General features: G+C 36.5%; 1 protein-coding gene across 2 annotated transcripts in view; it reads left to right on the plus strand.

The window, feature by feature from the left end:
- Nucleotides 1-26,824, plus strand: part of STAG1 (STAG1 cohesin complex component) — a 469,514-nt gene that overhangs the window by 166,283 nt on the left and 276,407 nt on the right. The gene's annotated exons all lie outside the window — the stretch shown is intronic.

The following is a 26,824-nucleotide window of genomic DNA, read 5'->3' on the forward strand; positions in this document are numbered from 1 at the left end:
GTGATCTTTTATAACTTCTTACACTGTTTCTTCTGCCCTCATTCACTCAATAAGTGTCATTAAATAGTCTTGAAGAGCACATCTTTATTGGCTTCTAATTCATTTTAAGGATAAACTATAAGTATTATGATTCCTTTAGTGTGTGTTTACATTTTTAGAATATTTGAAAACTTATTAATCCTTTGTATTTAGTTCCTTACATCTTCTTTTCATTTTAAAGGACTAGAGGTAAAATTATTTTAAGAATATTTCTTAACTCTGTAGTAATAAATACTATTTTATTCTCCAGAATTTGTACTAGTTTATCTTTCACCAGAAGTTTAGCTAGCAATTGGTTATTTTATATTTAAGAATTATTTGGCAATATAGATAAAGACTGTAATTCATTATTTTAATTTCCATTTTTTAATTACTAATGATTATATGTTTAATCTTTCTATTTTGTCTTTGCTCATTTTTGATACTTCATTTTTCAATTTAAGTGTGAAAGTTGGGTAATTTATGAAACAGATTTACTTTTAGAGCCAAAAGCAGGCAACTTTCTATTAATATACCTTTTATTTTTTACATGTATTTCTTTTTGAATTCCTTAAGGGAGTTTAATGTATGTTGCCGGATTGATTTGTTCAGGAATCTTGGAATTTCGTATGGGAAGGAGAGGGTGTTAGAGTGGTGTGATGATGCTAAATATTGATGATGCTAAGTGGTGAAATATTGAATTCCCAGTTATCCAAAGCAATGGACAACATTAAAGTATATAAGTATAATTTTGAAATATATTAAGTGATTTTTAGCCATTAAGCTTGATAGTTTCTATTGCAGATACAAACTGCAATAAAAAAATTGTTAACAGGCTATAGAGATATTAATCAAAATCTATTTATTGCCTCCCATCCATAGGTAAAGACACAAGCAGAAAATCAAGGAAATTAAATTCTAAAATTCCATTTCATTATTTTGCTTTCTTTTTTCATGCAAAAGTTTATTTTTCCATCTTTTATTTAATATGAATAAAATCTTCAATATTTATTGTGAAGAAAATTAATCATTTGATTTTGATATACACTAGTGATGAGTATAAGATTTTTTTCTTTTTTACCCATTATGTTCTGTATTCTTCATCTACATTACTCTTCCCTATCGCTGTTTTCAAACTTTATTCTCTTTTTAAATTATTTTGGATTCATATTTTATAAAGGGTAAAGATTAGTAGTCAGAACCTTGGTACCTTCCAGAATTTGGTTTTAACTCACTTTTTCAACTTTTCTCACTATTCTATTGAAAGTGACCCTATGCATTTTCTACTTTGGTGTAATTTTTTATTATTCTTTTATGTTTTTGTTTCCTAGCTGTATTCATATTAATCTACAAACTGCTGTAATTTTTTTCATTTTATTCAGCACTCTGTTGTGGGCATTTTTTTTCCAGTGGATTAACCTTAGAATTTTCAATGTTTATATTATCTAATTAGTTTTCTGTTGGAGTACTTTATTGTTTAAGAAGAATAAGTATATTTAAGATAACTATTTAAGAGTAGTTTTATTCTGTTAAAAATAGTACTACTTTGAAGATCTTTATATATCCTTATGAAATATTGCCTGTAGGAATCCTTTGTAATGTAAATTCCTGAAAGTGGTTACTGAGCGAAAGGAATGCTTAAAAATTCATGTTTAAAAAATTAATGCAGGTCTTTTAATGAAGCTGGCACACTAATTTCAGTGTTTATTATCCCTTCATTTCAAATATAAAGTAATGAAAGACAAAGTGCTAAAAAGAGGGTAGGCATTAATGGGTTTAAAAACTAAATGTTTCTGTGGTTTATATAGAAAAAAACTACCTAGTGATCAGCCTTAGGGTTAAGGTAGCAGAAGTAGTTACTTGTAGCCAGGAGTTTGGATCTTGTATGTTAAAAGGATGTAAAGTGCTTCATGAAGTGTGTATGAATAAAGTTAGGCTTAAAATACATGAAGCCAGGGCCTAATATGAGACCCCATACTTGGAAGGAGATGGAAGAAAGCCACTGATAACTGTTGCATAGGCTAAGGCTTGTGTTTCAGGGGATCATATTAATAAATATCTTTGGTTAGCCTTGAGACTCTGCTTTATGCTTATCATCCATGTAGTTAACTAATAGAGACTCCTTTACTACTCAGGATGGCCTTAGTTTGGATACTGGCTTATGCTAAAACCCCACTTTTTGAAAATCGTGAGATGAAGGAAAGGGGAGGACAGACATAGTCCTTATAATCAGGACCTGAATTAAAATGACTACTTTCTTGGTTGGTGAGGGAGTCTTTAAAAATCTCCTGTATCATCTTAGAGCAGGAAGTTCTTTTTAATCCCACTATACGATGTAGTTCTCCATGAAGTGAGTAGATGGAGCAGAGATAATCTCAAAAACATAGGAAGGGGTAAAAAATAAAAGAAATAAGTACGTTTAAGTTTCCATAGAGATGAAAGAAATTCTGCTGCTGCTGCTGCTAAGTTGGCTTCAGTTGTGTCCGACTCTGTGTGACTCTGTAGACGGCAGCCCACCAGGCTCCCCCGTCCCTGGGATTCTCCAGGCAAGAACACTGGAGTGGGTTGCCATTTCCATCTCCAATCCATGAAAGTGAAAAGTGAAAGTGAAGTCGCTCAGTTGTGTCCGACTCCTAGCAACCCCAGGGACTGCAGCCTACCAGGCTCCTCCATCCATGGGTTTTTCCAGGCAAGAGTACTGGAGTGGAGTGCCATTACCTTCTCTGGAAAGAAATTCTAACTAATACTAAAAAGGAAATAAACTTAGTAAATAGGTTTTTAGATGCCATCCAAGGAGAATTCAAGAATTGGCATTCATTAGGCATTCATTCAGAATGTAGCCCAGAAATAAAATAGTAAATATGAAAGAGCAGTTGAGTGACTTTGATGTGGATTGAAAGGGTTCCAGAATATGCAGGGGAAGAATTCCAAGGGAATAGAAGTGACATAGGTTTTGAAGAGGTAGTCTTTTAGAAATTTTCAGTCACATTTCCTCGGATCTAGAGTTTGCTGTCAGGAGTAAGCAGGCATTCCTTGTTTGTTTTTTTTTTTTTTTCCCCTGAGCTTCGCAGATACTGCATTTTTCACAAATTGAAGGCTTATGGCAACCCTTCATCGAACAAGTCTATAAGCACCATTTTCCCAACAGCATTATCTTTTAATTAAGGTATAGGCAATGATTTTTAAGACACAAATGTTTCTGCACACTTAATATAATATGGTGTGAACATAACTTTTATATAAACTGAGAAACCAAAAATTCATGTGACTCACTGTATTGTAATATTTGCTGTGATGCAGTGGTCTGAAACCAAATCCTTAATAGGTCTAAGGTGTGCCTGTACAGTATAATTGTAGAATATTGAGGCTTGAAAGAAAGTCTTGAAATATTTCATTAAGGAACCTTAATATTTCATTAAGAACCTTTTTGCTGATCATAATGCAAGTAAGATTGAAATATACAAAATAAATTCCCTTTCTACATTACATCGTAGTCACAAATCTGGAAAGGCACTTTTAATTATTTCATGTAGTAAAGAGTTAAATAAACTGTTGAAATGTGAATGTTAATAAAAGCAACGACTTCCCGCAAAAGCACTAGTTAGCAATAATAGAAACAATTTAAAGAAAGAAAAATAGCAAACTTAAAGTAATTAGGAAGAAAGGAATAAAAAAAGTAGAAATGCAAATTAAGTAGAAAAAGAAATGATAGGTCTGCTGATTCAAAATACTGGCAATTTGAGTTCAGTACACTTCAAAACTTACAGATTTTATCTTAGGAATGCAAGGGTGGCTTAATGTTAGAGAGTCTTTTTCTATTATATAGCACATAATCATATCAAGGGGAAAATTGATGTAGAATGTTTATAAAAATCATTTGATAAAATAGTAGCTGATACAGTGAACAATAATTCTTTGTGAGTAAACCATCAAGAGGGAAGTTCCATAGTTTGGTAAAGGCTATCACACAAAAACATTGTAGCTCACGTCACACCATTTTTAACAGGGAAGTTTAGATGTATTCCCAGGAATAAGCGCTAGAGTATAATAGTTGAAAATATAAAATTATCCGATTTGCAGAATATGCAATTGTCTATGTAGGAATTTCAATATAACCTAGACTATTGGACTAATGAGTATTCAGTAAGACTCCTAGAGAGAAAATTAACACTATAAGAAAAATCAGCATTCTGTAAAGTAGTAATAAACAGTTAGAACACTTTGGAGCAAATAGTAGGCCATTTAAGAAAATAGGAAGAAGAGTGAATAAAATTTGACATGAAATAGATTAAAATTCTGTTTCATACTCTTCATTTGAGTAGCATAAAAGTATCTGGAAAGTACTAAAAGTCAGTAAGGATGCAGAGTACCAACTAGTGGGAGTACGAATCTGTATAACCCCTTTGGAGAAAAATTTGACAGTATTAAGAAAGGTTAAATGATCTATTCATTTTTCCTTCATTTAGCAACTATTTAATGAGTACCTACACTGTGGGCAACACGTTTTTCTTTCTTATGTCTTTCTTTTTTTAACTGCGATACTTTGAATAAAGGGAATTTAATTCCTAGGTATAACTTCTAGAGAAAATTTTATGTAGTTTTATAGATGAGGCTCATACAGTAATTTCTGTTGTTAATTTGTAATGGTGAAAAGAAAGACAAAGGAAGTAAAAGTCTGTGAACAGAACAATTGATAAATAAAATGTGGTATATTCAGACAGTTAAATTTTCTATAACAGTTAAAACTAGTGTGAACTAGAGCTTTAGGTACCATTATGGACAGATTTTAGAAATGCATTTTAAGGGACAAAGCAAGCTGCAGAATGATACATAATATATAGTACTACTTATATAAACACATACCTAAAGGGATCAGACAGGTGTATTTGGACCACTATAGCAATAACCGGAAAAAGAAGCAGAAAGAAACAAATATGGCTGTAAAATATTAACTGTTGTTGAAACTGGGTGGTTTATACCTTCTTATCTATCTTATTATTTGAAATAAAAGTGATAGTATATTGCCAGTATATTTGAAAAATGATTGTATCCCATCCCCTTTGGAGAGGTGACTTGTGAAGGCTTTGGAAAGATTGGTTTTAAAGACCCTAGTTTCTTTTATTTATCCAGTATTCCATAAACCTTTGACTCCTACAACTATTTATGACCATTTTGTATTTTAGTCTTTTCTCCTTACTGGAATTGTGAAAAATCAACTTTACTGGCTTAATAGATATTTGCTATCTACCTCCTGTAATTGGATGTTGTGCTAGATATTTCCTGACTGTATAGAAATAAAACCACAGTTTTTCTCTCATGGGGAACAGGTATTACAGAATACTTTAATAAAACAGATATATAGAATAGGTTGAAAACACTAAAAATTCACTTGCACCTGTCTAGAGGACAGGGTTATTATGGAAGTCTTGCCTGTATAACTGAAAAAAATGTGACCTGAGACATGAAGGATGAAAAGGAGTTAGCTAGGAGGTTAGCAGAGGGAACTTCTTATAGCAGAAATGCAACACACAAAGATAAAATCTCTACCCCTACAATGGAAGCCATAAGATGTCCATAAGAGTAGAACTAAAAGGCTAGATTCTAAACATTTAGCTTTTTTGTGAAATTGATGGCATTTTAGTAAGAAAATGAGATGATCATATTAGCATTTTTAGAAGTACCTTTCTGGAAACAGTTTAGGTGATGATTTGGGGTGTGTGAGGTTGGAAGCAGAGAGACTAGTTAGGAGGCTTTTTTTTTTTTAAATACAATTCGTAAGTAATGAAAGTTTGAATTTATAGTGTCAGTGAAGGGGAAGAGGAAGAGAAAGGGACTGATTCCATAAATATTAAGGCTGCAAGATACTTCTGAAAGATGAGAAAGAGGACAGAATCAAAGGTAATTCCTATTTGTTTGACTTGGGGATATTCACTGAAAGGAAATTTGTAAGAATATAGGTGTTAATGATGGGTATGGAAATAGTTTGGTTTGGACATTTTGCCATTTAGGTGCATGACACTGACTACATACTGAATTTTGGAACATTCAAGCTATTATTCTGTTATTTGTTGCTTTAGTAGTTATGAAGTAGTATTATAATGAATTTCTATAATCCATTTGTATTTGCATTTTGTACCCCAGACTTCATCTAAAAAAGTTGGGCTACAGTTGATTCATTCAACAGAAATTCATTGAGAGCTCTTGTTTAAGGCATTGGATTAGGTTCAAGAGATACAGTATGAACTAAGCTTGTCTGACCCTTCCCTTCATAGACTTTCTAACCATAGATGGGAGAGGAAATTCTGCATAAAAGTCAAATGGTCTGTTAATATACTATTATACACTGTTGATTAATGCTAATAAAACTCCATTTGGTCTTAATGTACAGATATAATAAATTTTGTGAATAAGGAAGTGGATTAAGCCTATAAGTGAAGTATACTCAATGGCTCAGCTTGGCGTCCTATTTGCTTTAGACAGATGACTATGAAGATAAAACTGATTTTGTCTGTTGAAGTTGTGATTGGGAAAGACAGTATCTTAGGGCGTTAGTCTGTGATTAGTCATACTCTTTTAAGGAGGAAACTTTGTTCTGATGCTAAATGAAAGTATAAACTTTTACAGGACATTCGTTTCTTTTAGTACCCAGCTTACAAATGGGTTAGATGCCAGATCTCAAGGTATCAAATGCAGGGGAGTTCTCCCCCAAGGTTTGTGTAGGTGAGTTTTACTTACTTTATGATGATACCAAGGAAAGTGAAAAAGCACCTATGAGTTTATTAAAATTACACCTGTTAACTTGTGTTTCAACTGACTGTTAGGTAGTGACTGTATGAGAATTAAATACTTTTCTGAGCTGTTAATTGAATGGATTAATATGTCCATAATAGTTTTTAAATTTCTGAATGTTCATTAAAAACTTAAAAGTTTTAAGTATTAAAATAGCTGACTCTTGAGAGTCCCTTGGACTGCGAGGAGATCCAACCAGTCCATCCTAAAGGAGATCAGTCCTGGGTGTTCATTGGAGGGACTGATATTGAAGCTTAAACTCCAATACTTTGGCCACCTTATGAGAAGAGCTGACTCATTTGAAAAGAGCCAGATGCTGGGAAAGATTGAGGGCGGGAGGAGAAGGGGACGACAGAGGATGAGATTGTTGGATGGCATCACCGACTCGATGGACATGGGTTTGGGTGGACTCTGGGAGTTGGTGATGGACAGGGAGGCCTGGCGTGCTGTGGTTCCTGGGGTCACAAAGAGTTGGACACGACTGAGCGACTGAACTGAAAATAGCTGAAGAATGTCGTAAGAAGTGTAATTATAGAAGAATTGGTAATGAAACAAACCTTAAGAGACAAATACTATTAGAATTTAGAACTATTGTGTGAAATGAAAAGGAGAACTTAGAACTATTGCGTGAAATGAAATTTTATAACAAAGATGGTCAGGAAATACTGAAAGAAGGAAATACTACAATGATGATGAGTGAAAACTTACAAAACTAAGTAAATACATAAATACTTGAATAGGATCAATGTATCAGTGTAATATGAGAAATACCTGGTTATAAGTACAAACACTACAGTGACAGGATATTGGGATATAGGACTTAAAAATCATGAAAAAAAATGAAAAGATTTATTCTGATTTTTAGCAGTATCATAATAAAATATCTAAACTTAATGGAAAACATTTAGATTTAGTTTAGGTGATGGTAAACGTGGAAAACTGAAAATAGCCATTGTTTAAATAATAGTTTATATCTATTTCTCTTATATGTAAAATATCTTAGGTGATCTTTGCAATGGCAGTAGGTAGACTGACGGAGCATCAAAATTGTTTATATATTTTAATACTTTAATAATCTGGTGGCTAAGATGGTAAAGCATCTGCATACAATGCGGGAGACCTGGGTTCGATCCCTGGATTGGGAAGATCCTCTGGAGAAGGAAATGGCAACCCACTCCAGTACCCTTGCCTGGAAAATCCCTCGGACGGATGAGTGTGGTAGACTACAGTCCATGGGGTCGCAAAGAGTCGGACATGACTGAGCGACTTTCACTTCGCTTCACAAGGAATATGTAATCATAACTATAACAGCTATAAGTTTTTATACTTATAAAAAATGAATATTACATAATAGAAAGTCACTACAGCAGCACAATTGTAGTCTCTACCCAAGGTAGCAGACATTGGGTCCTATTTTAAATCCAGTGATTATATTTTCAATCCTATTTCTCATTCCTCTGTCTTGACCCTTGTGGACCTAATATATCTACTAATGATGATAGCTATCCACATTACATGTTACATATTCCATGAATAAGTTGATGTTTTAGGGATGGGGTGAGGGAGGAAGTCCTTGCTGGTGCCAGGCACTGGGCTCTTGAGATGAACTGCTTCATTTTAAACCTCTTAGCTCCTGTAGATAAACCATGCATGAATGGCCACAAGAATGGTCAAAGCCTGGTAAGTAAGGCCTAGCAAGCATACCTTTGTGAACATTGACTGCCTGCAGAGTCCCAAATGTGACGGAAATGTTGTTTGAAGGCCTACCAGTGCAAGTAGATGTAATCATGTTGGTTAACCTGGGTGGCATCCATGAGTTGGAAAAAGAAAATCTGAGTCTTCAGCAAAACACCCTGTTGCAAAGACATCACTGCTAGCATGTCTGTGGCTTTTAAACTCAGACTGGGAAGTTGAGCTTCAGTGATTCTTTTGTGACTGCTGTTGGCTAAATTCCAACTATATGCTGGCATTACAAGCAGCCCACCATCTATATTAAGCAGCAACAGAGCACCTTTGAGAAGACCCTAAATGAGATGGACAGTGGATGAGATGGACATTCCTAGCTCTGCCTATTTTGAGACAAGGGTAGGGTTGAATTACTCTTCTGGGTCTAGAAGTCTCACTGTGTACTTAAGTCCCCTGCTGGGAATCTCTACATGGATAAGAAATCCAGCTCAATTGCCATGAAACTTTGACAGCTAGTTCCAGTCACTGTGATGGTCCTGCTGGCCATGGTTGTTAGCATTGCAATCCTGCTGATCAACATCAGGAGGAAGTTGGGAAGTACAAGAAGGCAGGAATCCAGGACTGGGAAACTGAATATACACCCCAGCATATGTTTATAGTGGAGAGAGTCAGAGAACAGTGTTCAGACCACTTCAGGGGTGAAATTTGATTCTTGACTCAAGGCAGGTATTGTACTTTCTTCACCACCGTCCTGTTCTTCTCACCTACCTGTCTCCATCCTAACAGTTCTTTTCCTAGGACTATCTTTCTTTCTGGCTTTGTGTCCCAACCTCTTTTGAAGACCCATTTCTAATGTTCCTTCTTATTCCTAGTCCTTGGATAAGAAATCTGATTCTGTAAAAGCAGACACAATAATGTCATCTTTGATTGTGCTTAAAATAAAAGGTTAAGATTAATTAAGAAGGAACGCAAAAAGGCAAAATGACTGTCTGAGAAGGCCTTACAGATAGCTGAGAAAAGAACAGAAATGAAAGGCAAAGGAGAAAAAAATATATCCATATGAATGCAGAGTTCCAAAGAATGGCAGAGCCTTCATAAGTGAATCAGTGCAAAGAAATAGAGGAAAACAGTAGAATGTGAAAGACTAGAGATGTCTTCATGAAAATTAGAGATACCAAGGGAATATTTCATGCAAAGATGGGGTCAATAAAGGACAGAAACAGTATGGACCTAATAGAAGCAGAATATACTAAGAAAGGTGGCAAGAATACACAGAACTAACGACCCAGATAGCCATGATGATGTGATCTCTCACCTCAAGCCAGATATCCTGGAGTGTGAAGCCAAGTGGGCCTTAGGAAGCATCACTAGGAATAAAGCTTGTGGAGGTGATGGAATTCCAGCTGATTTATTTCAAATCCTAAAAGATGATGCAGTGAAAGTTCTGCACTCAGTATGCCAGCAAATTTGGAATACTCAGCATGGCCACAGGAATAGAAAATGTCAGTTTTCATCCCAAGCCCAAAGAAAGGCAGTTCCAAAGAATGTTCAAGCTACTGTACAATGCACTTATCTCACACGCTCAGAAAGTAATGCTCAAAATTCTCCAAGCTAGGCTTCAACAGTATGTGAACCATGAACTTCCAGATGTTCGAGTTGGATTTAGAAAAGGCAGAGGAACCAGAAATCAAATTGCCAACATCGATTGGATCATGGAAAATGCAAGAGAATTCCAGAAAAACATCTATTTCTGCATCATTGACTATGCCAAAGCCTTTGACTGTGTGGATCACAACAAAATTGTGGCAAATTCTTAAAGACATGGAAATACCAGACCACCTGACCTGCCTCTTGAGAAATCTGTATGCAGGTCAAGAAGCAGCAGAACTGGACATGAAACAATAGACTGGTTCCAAATTGGGAAAGGAGTAAGTCAAGGCTATATATTGTCACCTTGCTTATTTAACTTATATGCAGAGTGTACATTATGTGAAATGCTAGGGTGGATGAAGCACAAGCTGAAATCAAGATTGCAGGGAAAAATATTAGTAATCACAGATATGCATACGGCACCACCCTTATGACATAAAGCAGAAAGAAACTAAAGAGCCTCTTGATGAAAGTAAAAGAGGAGAATGAAAATTCTGGCTTAAAACTTAACTCTGAGAAAATGAAGATCATGGCATCTGGTCCCATCGCTTCATGACATATAGATGGGATAAGAATAGAAACAATGACAGACTCTTTTTTTGGGCTCCAAAATCAATGCAGTTGGTGACTGCAGCCATTAAATTAAACGATGCTTGCTCCTTGGAAGAAAAGCTATGACAAACCTAGACCGCATATTAAAAAGCAGAGATACTACTTTGCTGACAAAGGTCCATCTAGTAATAGCTATGGTTTTTCTAGTAGTCATGTATGGATGTGAGAGTTGGACCATAAAGAAAGCTGAGCACCAAAGAATTCATGCTTTCGAACTGTGGTATTGTAGAAGACTGTTGAGAGTCCCTTGGACACCAAGAAGATCAAACCAGTCAATCCTAAAGGAAATCAGTCCTGAATATTCATTGAAAGTACTGATGCTTATGCTTCAATACCATGGCAACCTGACTGATGTGAAATACTGACTCATTGGAAAAGAAAGAAAATGAAAGTGAAGTCGCTCAGTCGTGTCCGACTCTTTGCGACCCCGTGGACTGTAGCCCACCAGGCTCCTGCGTCAATGGGGTTCTTCAGGCAAGAACACTGGAGTGGCTTGCCATTTAAAAGACCCTTATTCTGGGAAAGATTGAAAGCAGGAGGAGAATGGGTCAACAGAGAACGAGATGGTCAGATGGCACCATGGACTCGAGGGATATGAGTTTGAGCAAGCTCCAGGAGTTGGTAATTGGGAGGGAACCCTGGTGTGCTGCGGCCCATGGGGTTGCAAAGAGTCTAACATGACTGAATGACTGAATTGAACTCTTAGTCCAAGGATAAGAAATCTGATTCTCTAAAGGCAGACAAATTAATGTCATCTTTGATTATGTCTAAAATAAAAAGGTTAGGATTACATTCTAGAATCATTTAAAAGTGATGGAATACCTTTTGAAGGCTTAGGTAAATTTAGGTGAGAAATAGCTGTTTCTCAGTACATTACAAAGAGAGAAGTATCATCTTCATTCTGAATTATCTGCTGGTATTACTTATTGATGAGAAGAAAATTTGGCTTCATTTGGGGTTGCATAATGGCCATATCATTGGGGCCAAACCAACAACACATATGCTTCTCACTTGGAATATTAATTTCGTTGCTTAAACACATTTTTATTTTTTTGCAGAAGACTGTCAGGAACTGTCAGGGTTTATTCTTCAGCTTACCTCTATTATAGCTGATATTAATAGTGTTTTATTATATTAAAATATTTGTATATACTTTGTCACTAGTACTTTTGTGACTTTCTTAATATTGCAAACTTAATGAAATTTAGTAAAATGTGAAGAAGACATAACGAGAGAGTTTGAACTTGCATCATAATAATGCCAATAAAAGAAAAGAAACCTATATATATATATTTTATTCTGTGTTAGCTTTTACGTAAGAGGAAGATGTTTTAAATAGAACTTCAAATAGTAATTAGAGAAATAAAATAGTTTCTTTAGTCATGATATTAACATACCAGGGTACACACCTTAGAATCATAGTAACTTAATTTTAACTTCAGAAGTGTTCTGCTTTTATAACCCAAGGTTTTTCCCATAAATGATTAAATTTTTATACAGTAATCATTGTTGATCCATTTTAGATATTTGACTGGGTTATTTTTCAGCTCCTTTATTGTTTAAGATTCATGGTCACATATCATTATTTTGTGCCTATGTTAAACTGACATTTGGAACTGTTCCAGACTATTTCATAATCAGTTTAGTGCCTTAAGATGCTTAGGTTATTTGACAACAGTTGTAACAAAGTTCCAAACATAAACTGTATACCTTGCACTTTTTGTGTTGCATAGATTTTGAAGTATTAGTATTGTTTTACTGTTTCTCAAAGATACATGTATATTTACATTTATCTTCTGTTTACCAACCACAGTGGAAAAATGAGCAAGTGAAGACAATCTTGTTCTGCTATTTGTTGAGTGATATCAATATTTTCAGGAGAAAAGATATTAACATTAAAGTAACGTAAGTTTCTGATTCTTTCCTGAGTCTGTCTAATTCTTAGGGCTTCTCTGGTGGTCAGAAGGTAAAGAATCTAATGAGGGAGATCCAGATTTAATCCCTGAGTCAGGAAGATCCTCTGGAGAATGGAATGTCAATGAATCCACTGCAATATTCTTGCCTGGAGAATTCCATGGATTCTTTACCACCAAAAAATTGTAAAGCAGTCATCCATCAAATAAAAAATAAAGAAAAATTTAAAAACTAAAGAATACTTGAGTGGGTTGCCATTTCCTTCTCCAGGGGTCTTCCTTACCCAGGCATGGAATCGGTGTTTTCTGCATTGGCAGGCAGATTCTTTAATGCTGTGCCCTTAGGGAAGTGTAAATAAAGATGTATTGAGGTATAAATGAGATTTCTTAGCATTTCTTCTTTTGTCCACTTCAGTAAATTTGGATTATGTGCTCTTGTAGTTTCTTTCTGTATATACTAACTAATCATGTATAAAGCAGAACCTTTCAAAAAATATTTCCAGGAGTTGTTTCTAAACTGTTTTAAGAAAATTATATATATGTTGATAACATTCCTTATTATTTTTTTGGGCTTTAGTCCTAAACCTTTGAAAAAGTGAAAGTGAAAGTCATTTAGTTGTGTCTGACTTTTTGCGACCCCATTGCCTATACAGTCCATGGAATCCTCCAGGTCAGAATACTGGAGTAGGTAGCCTCTCCCTTCTCCAGGGGATCTTCCCAACCCGGGGATTTAACCCAGGTCTTGTGCATGACAAGTGGATTCTTTACTTGCTGAGCCTCAAGGGACACTCAAGCCTTTGAAAATGGAAGACAAAAAGGATTTTCCTCCTGTTGAGGACTTTTGATATAGTACAGGATTTCTTAACCTGGAGTCAAAGCTATAATTTTTGATAAGCATGAACAGAGATGAAGAGAGTGATAACAAATTTGAAATTGATTTTGAAAAAGTAAGTACATGGAGAAGAAATAGTGGTTGTCAAATATTTTAATGCTGCTCACAGAAGCTTTGGAACATCAATTTCATTCCAATGGCTTCTCTTCCAAAAGAATATCAGGGGGCATGTGCTCGATCCCTGGTTGGGGAACTAGCATCCTGTTATACAGATTGGCCAAAAAAAGAGAGATCAAGCCTTGAGCCTTTGGAGTTGGAGCACTAACTCCAAGACCCTAGACTACCGAAGAACTAACCCTAGGGAGTATCAAATAGTGTGAACGGACACAAAGAAAACCACTTGAATAGAAGACCCAGCATCACCCAACCACCAGTAGCACCCTGTGCAGAATGCCTCATCTAAACAAGAAACAAAACAAAAATACAAACCCAATCATCAGCAGACAGGATTACCATTCCGCTTGCTCATAACTGGAAAAAGAAACAACAACAAAAATCTCAGCACAAATCTCACCCTATATGAAGCTTACACAAACCACTCATCCAACCTTAGGAGGACAAAAACCAAAAGGAAGAAAAAATTCAACCTTCAAGCCTGGGAAAAGGAGACCTCAAACACAATAAGTTAAAAAAAATAATAAAAAAGGCAGAGAAATACTACACAAATGAAGGAACAAACTAGAAACACAGAAGTCCAAATAATTGAAGAAGAAACAAGCAAACTACCTGAAAAAGAATTCAGAATAACGAGAGTAAAGATGATCAAAAACCTTGAAAGAAAAATGAAGAAAATGCAAGAATCAATTAACAAAGATCTAGAAGAATTAAAGAATAAACATACAAACAACACAATTACTGAAATTGTACTCTAGAAGGAATCAGTAGCAGAATATCTGAAGCAGAAGAGAGAATCAGTGAGCTGGAAGATAAAATGGTGGAAATAACTTCTGAAGAGCAGAGTAAAGTAAAAGAAAAGAACTGAGGATACTCTCAAGAGTCCTCACAGACAATATCGAACCCATCAACATTCGAATTATAGGGGTCCCAGAAGAAGAGAAAATGAAAGGGTATGAGAAAAATTTTGAAGAGATTATAGTAAAAAATTTCCCCAACATGGAAAAGGAAATAGTCAATAAAGTTCAAGAGACACAGAGAGTCCCATACGAGATAAAACCAGGAGAAACACGCCAAGACACATACTAATCAAACTAACAAAGACTAAACACAAATAAAGAATATTAAAAGCAGCAAGGGAAAAGCAACAAATAACAATACAAGGGAAACCCCATATGTTTAACAGCTGAGCTTTCAGCAGAAACTCTGCAGGTCAGAAGGGAATGGCAGAATATATTTAAAATACTGAAAGGGAAAAATCTACAACCAAGATTACTATGCCTGGTAAGCATCTCATTCAAAATTAATGGTGAAATCAAAAGCTTTTCAGACAAGCAAAAGTTAAGAAAATTCAGTACCACAAAGTCAGCTTTACAACAAATGTTAAAGGGACTTATATAGTCATGAAATATAAGAGAAGAAAAAGATCAACAAAAGCAAACCCCAAACAATTAAGAAACTGTCAGTAGGAACATATATATCAATAATTACTTTACATGTAAATGGATTAAATGCTCCAACCGAAAGATACAGACTGGCTGAATGGATACACAAACAAGCCCCATACATATGCTGTCTACAAGAAACCCACTTCAGACCTAAAGACTCATGTAGACTGAAAGTGAGAGGATGGAGAAATATATTCCATGTGATTGGTGCCATTGACTCCTTTTCAATAGTTGTAATCCTTTGAGGGTTATGATTACTTGAAACAATGCAAACTAATCTGACATCAATAGTTTTAAAAAGTATGTATGTTGTGTTGTTTGTAGCATCTTTGTGCTCAAATATGAATGCTTTCTGACTACAGAAATTCTGTACTGTATGAACACATATTTTGAAGAAAGTCACATATTTCATATGCTCTAGTAAAACTCCAACTTTCACTTATCACTCAGAAATGCTTGTCTAGATATATTTCTTGTTAGCTTTTCCTTGTGAACTTTGATGTCTTATACATTAAACTTGGTTGTGCTTAGGTCTTTACTTCCTGTCCATTTTAAGTAGGTCTGACAAATGTTAATCTATATTTTTACTAAGATCCTATATTTTAACTGAGAAGAGTGTGATTAACAGGGTTTTCTGGTAGATATGATAGGAAATCATTTGTGTATAATATCCATGGCCTAACTTTGGTTTTGAAATACCAATACTTCATAATTTAGTCATTTTGATTTCAGAAGGTACATTATAGACATATATTCAATACTTGGAAAATGTTGTTGCCAACTTTATGACAACATCTCATGCATTAACTGCAAGACAGGTTTATTTTCACTACAGTCATCAGTTTTAATAAGCATGTCATCATATGCACACATATATCTTAGATTTTTATGCTGTGATATCACTTCCTTGTCATTTATAGCCAGCCATTTCACATCTTCTCCACATACTGATACAATAGTAGGTTATTTTTAAGTTATACTAAGGACTGGCAAGAATTTTTTTAAAGGTGTTATTTAAAAACTCCTTTTAGAACGGTTTGGCTTATGAAATGATATTTACTCATTGCAGCCATGAAATTAAAAGATGCTTACTCCTTGGAAGAAAAGTTATCACCAACCTAGATAGCATATTGAAAAGCAGAGACATTACTTTGCCAACAAAGATCTGTCTAGTCAAAGCTATGGTTTTTCCAGTGGTCATGTATGGATGCGAGAGTTGGACTGTGAAGAAAGCTGAGCACCAAAGAATTGATGCTTTTGAAGTGTGGTGTTGGAGAAGACTCTTGAGAATCCCTTGGACTGCAAGGAGATCCAACCAGTCCATTCTAAAGATCAACCCTGGAGTTTCTTTGGCAAGAAAGATGCTAAAGCTGAAACTCCAGTACTTCAGCCAGCTCATGCGAAGAGCTGACTCATTGGAAAAGACTCTGATGCTGGGAGGGATTGGGGGCAGGAGGAAAAGGGGACGACAGAGGATGAGATGGTTGGATGGCATCACTGACTCGATGGACGTGAGTCTGAGTGAATTCTGGGAGATGGTGATGAACAGGGAGGCCTGGCATGCTGCGATTCATGGGGTCGCAAAGAGTCCAACATGACTGAGCGACTGAACTGAACTGAATAGATTGTAGAAGGACTCAGTCGATCCCAGAGTAAAATGGAAGAGAAGAAAATAGTTAGGATGACTTTAACTCCACTTTTCTACTAACCTGAACATTTAATTCCAGAATAACTTTGTGTTACTGGTTGAAGCTAGCCTCAGCAGCACAAAGCAGTTGAGAATCCTGGCAAGAGACTGAAAAGGTTTAGGACAGTCTTTTCTAGTGTAATTAATAGTACCCCCTTTCACCTTTTAAGTTCTTCTAGTTTGGGTGATAAATTGTAATGGCACTCTAATAATTGGTAAAGAAATTAACTGATGATGAAGTTACAAGACTGAAGCTTATTGATGAGGCTCAAAAGGCACAGTGTGGGTGGGTATAAAACGTTGTGTTTAATGAATAGAGATCATGCCAGGGAGTATGGAAATTTAATGATTTCAAAGGGGAAGTAGTTCCTCAGTGTCTTAGATGTATTTGGGGAATTTAAATTTAAAATATTGATGGTTTTTCAGATGATCAGAAGTAAAAATTATGTATCTTAAGATATTGGATATATCTTTATTAACATTCTAGAATTGGTTCGAGATGCTTTGATTGGGGTGGAAGGGAAGACCTTGACCAAGAAACAAAGGTTCAGTTACGTAAGGGAGAGAGAGAGGGTAGGGGGTGACCCTAGGGGATAATTAGTGTATCATAAAAAGGGTGAGTAGTAGAAAGGTAAGCCAACCTGGCAAGGATCTTAAAGGCTGATGAGTTTTGAATGCTGATAGAAACAGGGTGGCTTTGCTATAAAATTAAAGCCAGTTATCATAAAACACAAAAAAAGGAAGTATGTAGTAGTATGAAGCCATTAGGGAAAACAGCCAAGTTTCAGATTGCATCAAGGATATAGAGACATTGAATTGTTTAAACGTGTAGAGGAATTTTACAGTAAACTGCTAGTTCTGGATGTCTTCAGAGAAAATAGGTGAAAGAAAAATCAGTTGGAGAGTGAATTAAGAGAAAGAAACCAAAAACTGTGTAGTATTCTAGAGCAGGAAAAAAGTGGGCTAAGTGGTTTTAATGTTTATAAATGATAACAAGGTACATAGTCATTTTAAGAGATTTACTGACTTGAGTTTTCAGAATAAACGTGGCTTAAGATGATTTGAAAATTCAGTGCATTCAGTTCTCCAGGTATTTTTAGCTTTGATTGACTTAAAACTGAGCCTTATTAGACAATAGTGGGGAAAATGCTGCACTGTTAGAAGAGAAAGTTTTCATTATTCAGCTGAGATGGTCTTGAGAGTCACTGAACATCTTTTACCTATAGTTTCCTTATCAGTGATTGTTATTGTGCACATTAGGCTCCTTCTGAGAGTAAATAAGGCTAATTTATGGCAGTGTTGTGATACAAAACATTTTAGTCATACTTGTTTTATGATAAAATTCAAAGCTCACCTTTCAGTGAGACTTAATGTGGTTTTGATTCTGTGTTTTGGGCTTGTATTTGTAAATATTATAGGGGAATTTTAGAATGCATCATGCTAAAATTTTTGTTAAAGCTGGAGAAAGTTATAAAGAAAAGGATTCTGGGAGGTCATGTTTTAAGCCAAGGCAGACCTCGCCAAGCATGTGTAATGTAAGTTACCACAAATTAATCATGTTCTTTTGAAACGTGTATTAGATAATGTACTCTAATAAAATGCTGCTTAGAATAAAATGCTGAGGTTAATAGAAAAATAACTAATTTCAACATTTTTAGTTGTTTTGATATCAGTATCTCTTCTAGTAAAGGACTGTTGTGAGTATGCAAAGAAGCATAACAGTTCAGAACAGTTCCATTAATTCTTTGACAGTAATTCATGCAAAAGAGAAAAAATAAAGGCAAGTATTGACTGTCTTTCTCATATCTTGTTGGGTTGTTCATTATTTTGCTGTTAAGTTGTTGGCACCTCTTTGCTTATCTCTCAAATCATATATTTAGACTTGCTGGTTCATGGAATAAAAACATCTTGAATCACTAGTTTAACTAAAACTCTGACATCATTGGTAAGTATTGGGTTGGCCAAATAGTTCATTTGGGTTTTTCCATAAGATGGTATAGAAAAACCTGAATGAACTTCTGGCCACCTGAATAGCAGGCTACATTTTCTCTTCAGTTTTCCATTATCAGCTCCTGCTGATGGCTTACTGAAAAACAGGTGGTCACAGTTAACTGTTATTTTAGAAACATCTGTTCAATGTGAGGCAAACTCCCTTAGCTTTCTTTAAAGTGTATACAGCTTCTTCCAGTCAAGTTTAATGCATGAACTCCTCTTATGCCAGATACTAGCTACACACTTATGATATGTTTGTGTCCCTCCCTGACCCCATGCCCCTCCCTCCAAAAACCCTCAAGATTTAAATGTTTTTTAGTATCAGCAAGTATGACAAGCACTTTTTGTATCTAGTATACCACCTTCCACAGTAAAATGCATATATTCAACATTTAGTAAATAGTTGACAAAGATCTCACACCAGTCAGAATGGCTGTCCTCTGAAAGTCTACAAATAGCAATTGTTAGAGAGGATGTGGAGAAAAGGAAACCCTGTACATCATTGTTTGGAGTGTAAATTGGTACAGCCACTGTGAGAAATAGTGTGGAGTTTCTTAAAAAACTAAAAATAGAACTACTGTATAATCCCAAGAAATCCAGTCTCCACAATATATCTGGAAAAGATAAAAACACGAACTTGAAAAGATACATGCCTCTCATTGTTCTCAGCAGCACTGTTTACAAAATGTGAAAGCAACCCAAATACCCAACTGTTGAATGGATAAAGAAAATGTGATATATATATACACAATGGAATATTACTTAGCCTCAAAAGGAGTGAAATCTTGCCACTTGCAATAATGTGGATGGTCCTAGAGAATATTATGCTTAGTGAAATAAGTCAAAGAAAGATAATACTGTATGATATCACACGGGGAATATAAAAAATAATACAGATGAATGTATATGAAAAAACGAGAAGATACAGAAAACAAACTAGTACTTATCCTATCGGGAGGGGAAAAGTGGGGCTATGGGATTCAGTTCAGTTCAGTCGCTAAGTTGTGGCCAACTCTTTGCGACCCCATGGACTGCAGCATGCCAGGCCTCCCCGTCCATCGCCAACTCCGGAGTTCACCCAAACTCATGTCCATTGAGTCAGTGATGCCATCCAACCATCTCATCCTCTGTCGTCCCCTTCTCCTCCCACCTTCAATCTTTCCCAGCGTCAGGGTCTTTTCAAATGAGTCAGTTCTTTGTATCTGGTGGCCATAGTATTGGAGTATCAGCTTCAGAATCAGTCCTTCCAGTGAATATTCAAAACTGATTTCCTTTAGGATGGACTGGTTGGATCTCCTTACAGTCCAAGGGACCCTCAAGAGTCTTCTCCAACACCACAGTTCAAAAGCGTCAATTCTTCGGCTCTTAGCCTTCTTTATAGTCCAACTCTCACATCCATACATGACTACTGGAAAAACCATAGGTTTGTCTAGATGGACCTTTGTTGGCACAGTAATGTCTCTGCTTTTTAATATGCTGTCTAGGCTAGATTGGCTATGGGACTAAGACATACAAACTACTATGTATAAAATTGATGAGTATATTGTATAGCACAGAGAATTGTGAAAGCTGCTTAGTCATGTGCTACTCTTTGTGACCCCATGGACTGTACAGTCAATGGAATTTTCCAGGCCAGAATACTGGAGTGGGTGTGTTTCCCTTTTGCAGAGGATCTTCTCAACCCAGGGATTGAACCCAGGTCTGCTGCATTGCAGGCGGATTCTTTACCAGCTGAGCCACAAGGAAAGCCCACAGGAATTATAGCCATTATCTTATTATTACAACTTTTAATGAAAATATTTGTAAAAATATTGAATCACTATGCTGTACACTTGAAACTAATGTGATATTTTAAATCACCTCTATTTCAATAAACAAGTTTTAAATGATACATATGAATCTATGTTCAAAACAGAAACAGACTCAGAGACATAGAAAACAAACTTATGGTTACCCTCAAAGGACAGAAGTAGTAGCAGAGGGACAGATTAGGAGTATGGGACTAACAGATACAAACTACTATACGTAAAATAATTAAGCAGCATAAATTTACTGTATAGCACTGAGAATTATATCAAATATCTTGTATTTGCCTATAATGGAATATAGTTTGGAAAAGAAAAGCTGAATCACTATGCTATACACCTGAAACTAATAACAGTATTGTAAATCAACTATCAGTTCAGTCGCTCAGTCATGTCTGTTTGTGACCCCATGGACTGCAGCACACCAGGCCTCCCTGTCCATCACCAACTCCCTGAGCTTACTCAATCTTATGTCCATCAAGTTGGTGATGCCATCCAACCATCTCATCCTCTGTTGTACCCTTCTTCTCTGGCCTTCGATCTTTCCCAGCATCAGGATCTTTTCAAATGAGTCAGTTCTTCGCATCAGGTGGCAAAGTATTGGAATTTCAGCTTCAGCATCAGTCCTTCCAATGAATATTCATGACTGATTTCCTGTTGGATGGACTGGTTGGATTTCCTTGCAGTTCAAGGGACTCTCAAGAGTCTTCTCCAACACCACAGTTCAAAAGTATCAATTCTTTGGTGCTCAGCTTTCTTTATCCTATGTAGTTTTCCTTTATAAAGAAAAATAAAGTATCTGCTGTTAAGTCGCTTCAGTCGTGTCCAATTCTGCGCAACCCCATAGGTGGCAGCCCACCAGGTTCTGCCGTCCCTGGGATTCTCCAGGCAAGAACACTGGAGTGGGTTACCATTTCCTTCTCCAATGCATGAAAGTGAAAAGTGAACGTGAATTTTAAAATTTAAAAAATAAAAAACTAAGGGTTCATGTTTGGGAATGCATGTAAGAATTAAAGATTTTAAAATTTAAAAAATAAAAAACTAAAAAAATTAAAAAAAAAAAAAAAAAGTGAACGTGAAGTTGCTCAGTTGTGTCCGACTGTTTGATACCCCATGGACAGCAGCCTACCAGGCTCCTCCATCCATGGGATTTTCCTGGCAAGAGTACTGGAGTGGGTTGCCATTGCCTTCTCTGATATTTCTTTCTACTAAATCATACTTTATACTTTATTTTTCTTTATTTTTTATTTTTCTTTATACTTTATATTAAATCAACTATACATCAGTTAAAAAAGTATTTTTAAATGGTGGAACTTTGAATCCCCAGGATTTTGTTTCTGTACTTAGAAGTAAATCAGTTTTTTCCTGAAATAGTATTGTTCATTAATATTTCCTTTAAAAGTCTTAAAATTAATTTATTTATATAATGCAGCACCATTCAGAATCTTAGGCATTGATTTTGAAATTGCTGAAGTGATTGAGAAGAACAAATTACACTTAAGTGGCCAAGAAAATTCTAAAAACAAAGAGTAACAGGGGACTCTGTCTGCAATTTAGTAGACTGTAAAACTACAGAAAATATTAATGTTGGTGATTGGCTCAACAACTCAAAAATGGATCAGCTAAACACAAACAGACCTAAGCATATATAATAATTTGTTAAAAATTGTGCCCTTCCTATTTGTTGCTCTTTATAGCTGTCACTTTATTAACAACTTGAAAAAAAATGCAGAACTTTATCTCCTATAATACACCAATGTCTAAATGAGTAGAGTGTATTTCCGGTGGTCCACTGGTCAGGAGTCTATCTGCCAGTGCAGGGAATACAGGTTCCATCCTTAGTCTGGCAAGATTCCCAATGCTGCTGAGTCTGCATGCTCTAGAACCCATGTTCTGGAACAAGAGAACCCACCAGAACCAGAAGCCTGCACAGAGCAAGGAAGACCTGGCACAGGCAAAAATAAGAAAATAATTTTTAAAAAATGTAGTAGAGAATTAAATATACACAGTTATGTCATGAAACAATTAGAAAAAGTTATATGAAAAATAATTGGGTTGAGAATTCTAAAAGCAAACTTAAAGGAAATGTTTTACTTGTTTAATTTTCTTTAGTATTTAGCCTTTTAGAATTATATAATATCTATTTTCTGTTTAGTGTTTCTAATTTTAAATTCTAGTTTAATGTTTACATTTCTACTCAGCATATCTGTTTTTGTTTATTCACCTAGTTTTTCTCATCCATATCTTTATTTTCTTCCTTTTGTAAGCCAGTTGATTTATATGTATGTACATGACTTTTTAGAGAAATCAAAGAGTACAGGGACTATAATTGCAATTTGTCATGACTTTACCTACTTACTTGCAGTCCTGCTTCTCAAAATAATATTTTCATTTCTTTCAACATTTTCTTCTGGTATTTATTCAACATAATTACTCACTATTATTTTTGGCAGCATTTTGCTGATTGAATATGATGAACAGAAGTTATTAAATACGAGCAAACCTTATATATATGCAAAATAGAGGGCAGTACCTAAAAACATTAGGGGCCCCATGGCCATCTCAGTTAAGTATTTGGGCATTCAGTGGTTGGGGCATGTCATCAAAATAGTAAACTAATGTGATGTTCTGTGACATGTAGAGATGATCAGGATACCTGTGGACTGCTTTGGCAGTAGACTGAAGTGTTGCCCCTGATGGCTTCCTGTTATTATTCATGCTTTTGACTCATCCCATTGACTGTTTTGAGACCTGCTTCTAACCATCAGTTACAGCAAGGGTGATGGGAGTGCAATTCTTAAATTACCCTTTGTTATACAAGATTCTGTCTTGCTAGGTGATTTTGTCTAACGATTCTGATTGTTGGTTGACTCAAAGTAATTGATCATGTTGGGGAAGTGCATGTGGCAAGAAACTGTGGGCAACTTGTTTCCAGCAAATAGCCAGCAGCTGGTCATGGTCCTCAATTCTTTAACCAACCACAAGGAAATAAATGCTCCCAACAACATAAGTGAGCTTAGTAGTAGATTCTTTTTCATTTGCACCTCCAAGTGATAATGTAGGATAGCAAATACCTTGATTGCAGCCTTGTGAGACCCTATGAGAAGATTCAGCTGAGTTGTATCTAGATTCCTGACTCTCAAAGATTGGGAGATGTACGTAACCACGAAGCTGTTTATGATACCAGGAAAATTAACATAATGCTGAGGCAGCACTGTGGAAGTTGTACTTGCTTGTCCATTCCAGGTAAAGAAACTGACTTTGAGTGGTCCTTGTAAATAAGGAAAAAAGACATTAGCCAAATTGTGTGTGTGTGTGCTCAGTCATGTCCACCTCTTTGCAACCCCATCAACTGTAATCCACCAAACTCCTCTGTTCATTGGATTTCCCAGCAGAAACACTGGAGTGGGTTGCCATTTCCTCCTCCAGTGGATCTTCCTGACCCAGGGATCAAACCCATGTCTCCGGCATCTCCTATATTGGCAGGCAGATTCTTTACCAGGGAGCCCACATGGGTAGCCCAACCAGGTTGGTAGCTGCATATCAATTGACAGCGTCTGCAGATGCTTTGAAGGTTACCACTTCTTTAAGCTTACAGTGATCCATAGTTGTTCTTCAGTTTCCATCTGCCTTCAGTGTTGGCCAACCTGATGAGTTTAGTAGGGAAAAGATAGATTTCTCTACTTCTCCCTCTTTGAAGTCTTCGGTTAAATTCTGTAATTCCCCCAGGGATGTTGTATTGCTTCTAGTTTATTACTTTGGTAAGGAAAGGAAGTTCCATGAACTTTCTTCCGACATTCCTACCATAATGCCTCTTATTCCACAGGTCAGAAAGTTAATGTGGGTTTCTTCCAGTTGCCAAGTATGTCTGTTCCAAGTATATGTTCAGGAACCAAGGAAATAACCACAGGGTGAATTCCTGGGCCGTTTGGCCTCATTCTTGGTCGGGCTGGAGTTAACAACTCCATGTATGTCACCTGACTCATATATCATGTATCCCCATAAACCTCCTTCTTAAATTAACTTCTGAACCACAGTGCCAGGAATTAAAGGCTGTTCAGAGACAATGTTTATCAAAAACTATTTCATTTTTATGATATATAATACCTCTAATTAGTGGTTGCAAGTCTCTGGAGAAGGTTAAGAGGAGGGTATATGGTGTGACTTAACTTCTGCAAGGTCCTTTTGCAAGGGACCTGGTTTCCACTTTATTTAGCCAACTCTGCATCTGTGAGCTAACTCAGATTTGGCAAGTGAGAAGGCTTTAAGTTCTTGGTGAAAAGTTAACTTGATGAGAAGGCTTTAACTCTGCACTATGTGTTGGGGACAGACTTTTGGCTACAAGACCTAGCATTTTTCCTGTTATATAAAATAAACATAGTAAACATGGACTCCACACCTGTTTTGTTCCTGGGGGCACTGTAACCCTTTAGCTGGTGCCAAATCATTCTGATGATAAGTACATCCCTGATGCCCTGTACAGGTAATGTACCTACCTTGTCTTTGGTGCTTAAGTATATCCTCTTGGGCTGTGTTACCTTGACTCTCATCATCTCTGTTGAAGCCTGGAAGCTCTTCTTCATGACCACATTCCCTACACTCTTACCAGGCTCACAAAGAAGAGTAATCACAGACCTTTGTAAGGAAGGTAGATGTCATTCCTCCCTGCACTAATGCTCTCTGTGCTCTCTTGTGTAGCATAGATGAGAAATGTCAATATGAAATTCTCACATGATAAGTCCAGTTCAGCTCCCTAAATCACTACCTTCTTTCCTCCTTCCTTCCATATCAATGCCAAGAAAGCTCTGACATCTCAACCTTTAAATCCAGCTTTTGTTGCACCAATTAGATAATAGTGATCACCACTTTCAGGTACATGAACTAGTATATTAAATCTGTTCTCTCTGCTAAGTGTACCCATGAATCAATTAATTTGCCCAGATGTGACATTATATTTTACCTTCTGTGGTCAAATAGTTCAGGAATCCACTCTACACGTGGTTCTCGAGTTTCTTCTGGGTATGTAAGCTATTTCCTTTTGAGTCATAGTGTGTACCTGTCCCCCCAGGATCATGCTGAGTTTTGACTCTAGTTATGAATCTAATGGCCAAAGGAGTTGACTGTGGCGGGTCTTTAGGAAAATGAGCATAACCCTTCAAGAATTTTTCCACATGAGATTATCAGAAGATTTTTAAGCCAAAGAGGGCTAGTGTTCTTAGACACTGGAAGGCAAGCTATTTCCACCTGTTTCAGTTCAGTTCAGTTGCTCAGTCATGTCTGACTCTTTGTGACCCCATGAATCGCAGCACGCCAGGCCTCCCTGTCCATCACCAACTCCCGGAGTTCACTCAGACTCACGTCCATCGACTCAGTGATGCCATCCAGCCATTTCATCCTCTGTTGTCCCCTCCTCCTCCTGCCCCCAATCCTTCCCAGCATCAGAGTCTTTTCCAATGAGTCAGCTCTTCACATGAGGTGGCCAAAGTACTGGAGTTTTAGCTTTAGCATCATTCCTGCCAAAGAAATCCCAGGGCTAATCTCCTTCAGAATGGATTGGTTAGATCTCCTTGCAGTCCAGGGGATTCTCAAGAGTCTTCTCCAACACCACAGTTTCAAAGCATCAATCCTTCGGCTCTCAGCCTTCTTCACAGTCCAATTCTCGCATCCATACGTGACCGCTGGAAAAACCATAGGCTTGACTAGATGGACCTTAGTCATCAAAGTAATGTCTCTGTTTTTCAATATGCTATCTAGGTTGGTCATAACTTTTCTTCCAAGGAGTAAGTGTCTTTTAATGTATAGGAGGTTCCTAATTACTAGTGGAGGGTTAGGGAGTAGGCAAGGAGTCAAAATTTTCAGTTTCATTTAAGACCAGCTCGATGCTCCATTCGAATTTCAGGATCTTACTCTTTCCCCATTAAGGTTTTAATTTTCCAATGAGAAACTTGAGACTGAATTTAGCTGATGTTTGTAATTCAGCAGTGTACACAATTAAATTTTGAGTTTGGCTTTCAGCAGTGTCAGCTCTCTGGTTCTCACAATGTGACTTAAGCTGAGAGTTAATGGACTGGAGCTTTTCATTTTCTAAGTGCTCAATTGTCATCATTACTACCGTAATGGTAGGTATCATGTGCTGTACTACGCCATTCAGTCATGTCAAACTCTTTGTGACCCTATGGACTGTAGCCCGCCAGGCTCCTCTTGTCTGTGGGATTCTC

The sequence above is a fragment of the Ovis aries genome, chromosome 1 (genome assembly GCF_016772045.2).
Source record: "Ovis aries strain OAR_USU_Benz2616 breed Rambouillet chromosome 1, ARS-UI_Ramb_v3.0, whole genome shotgun sequence".
NCBI lineage: Eukaryota > Metazoa > Chordata > Mammalia > Artiodactyla > Bovidae > Ovis > Ovis aries.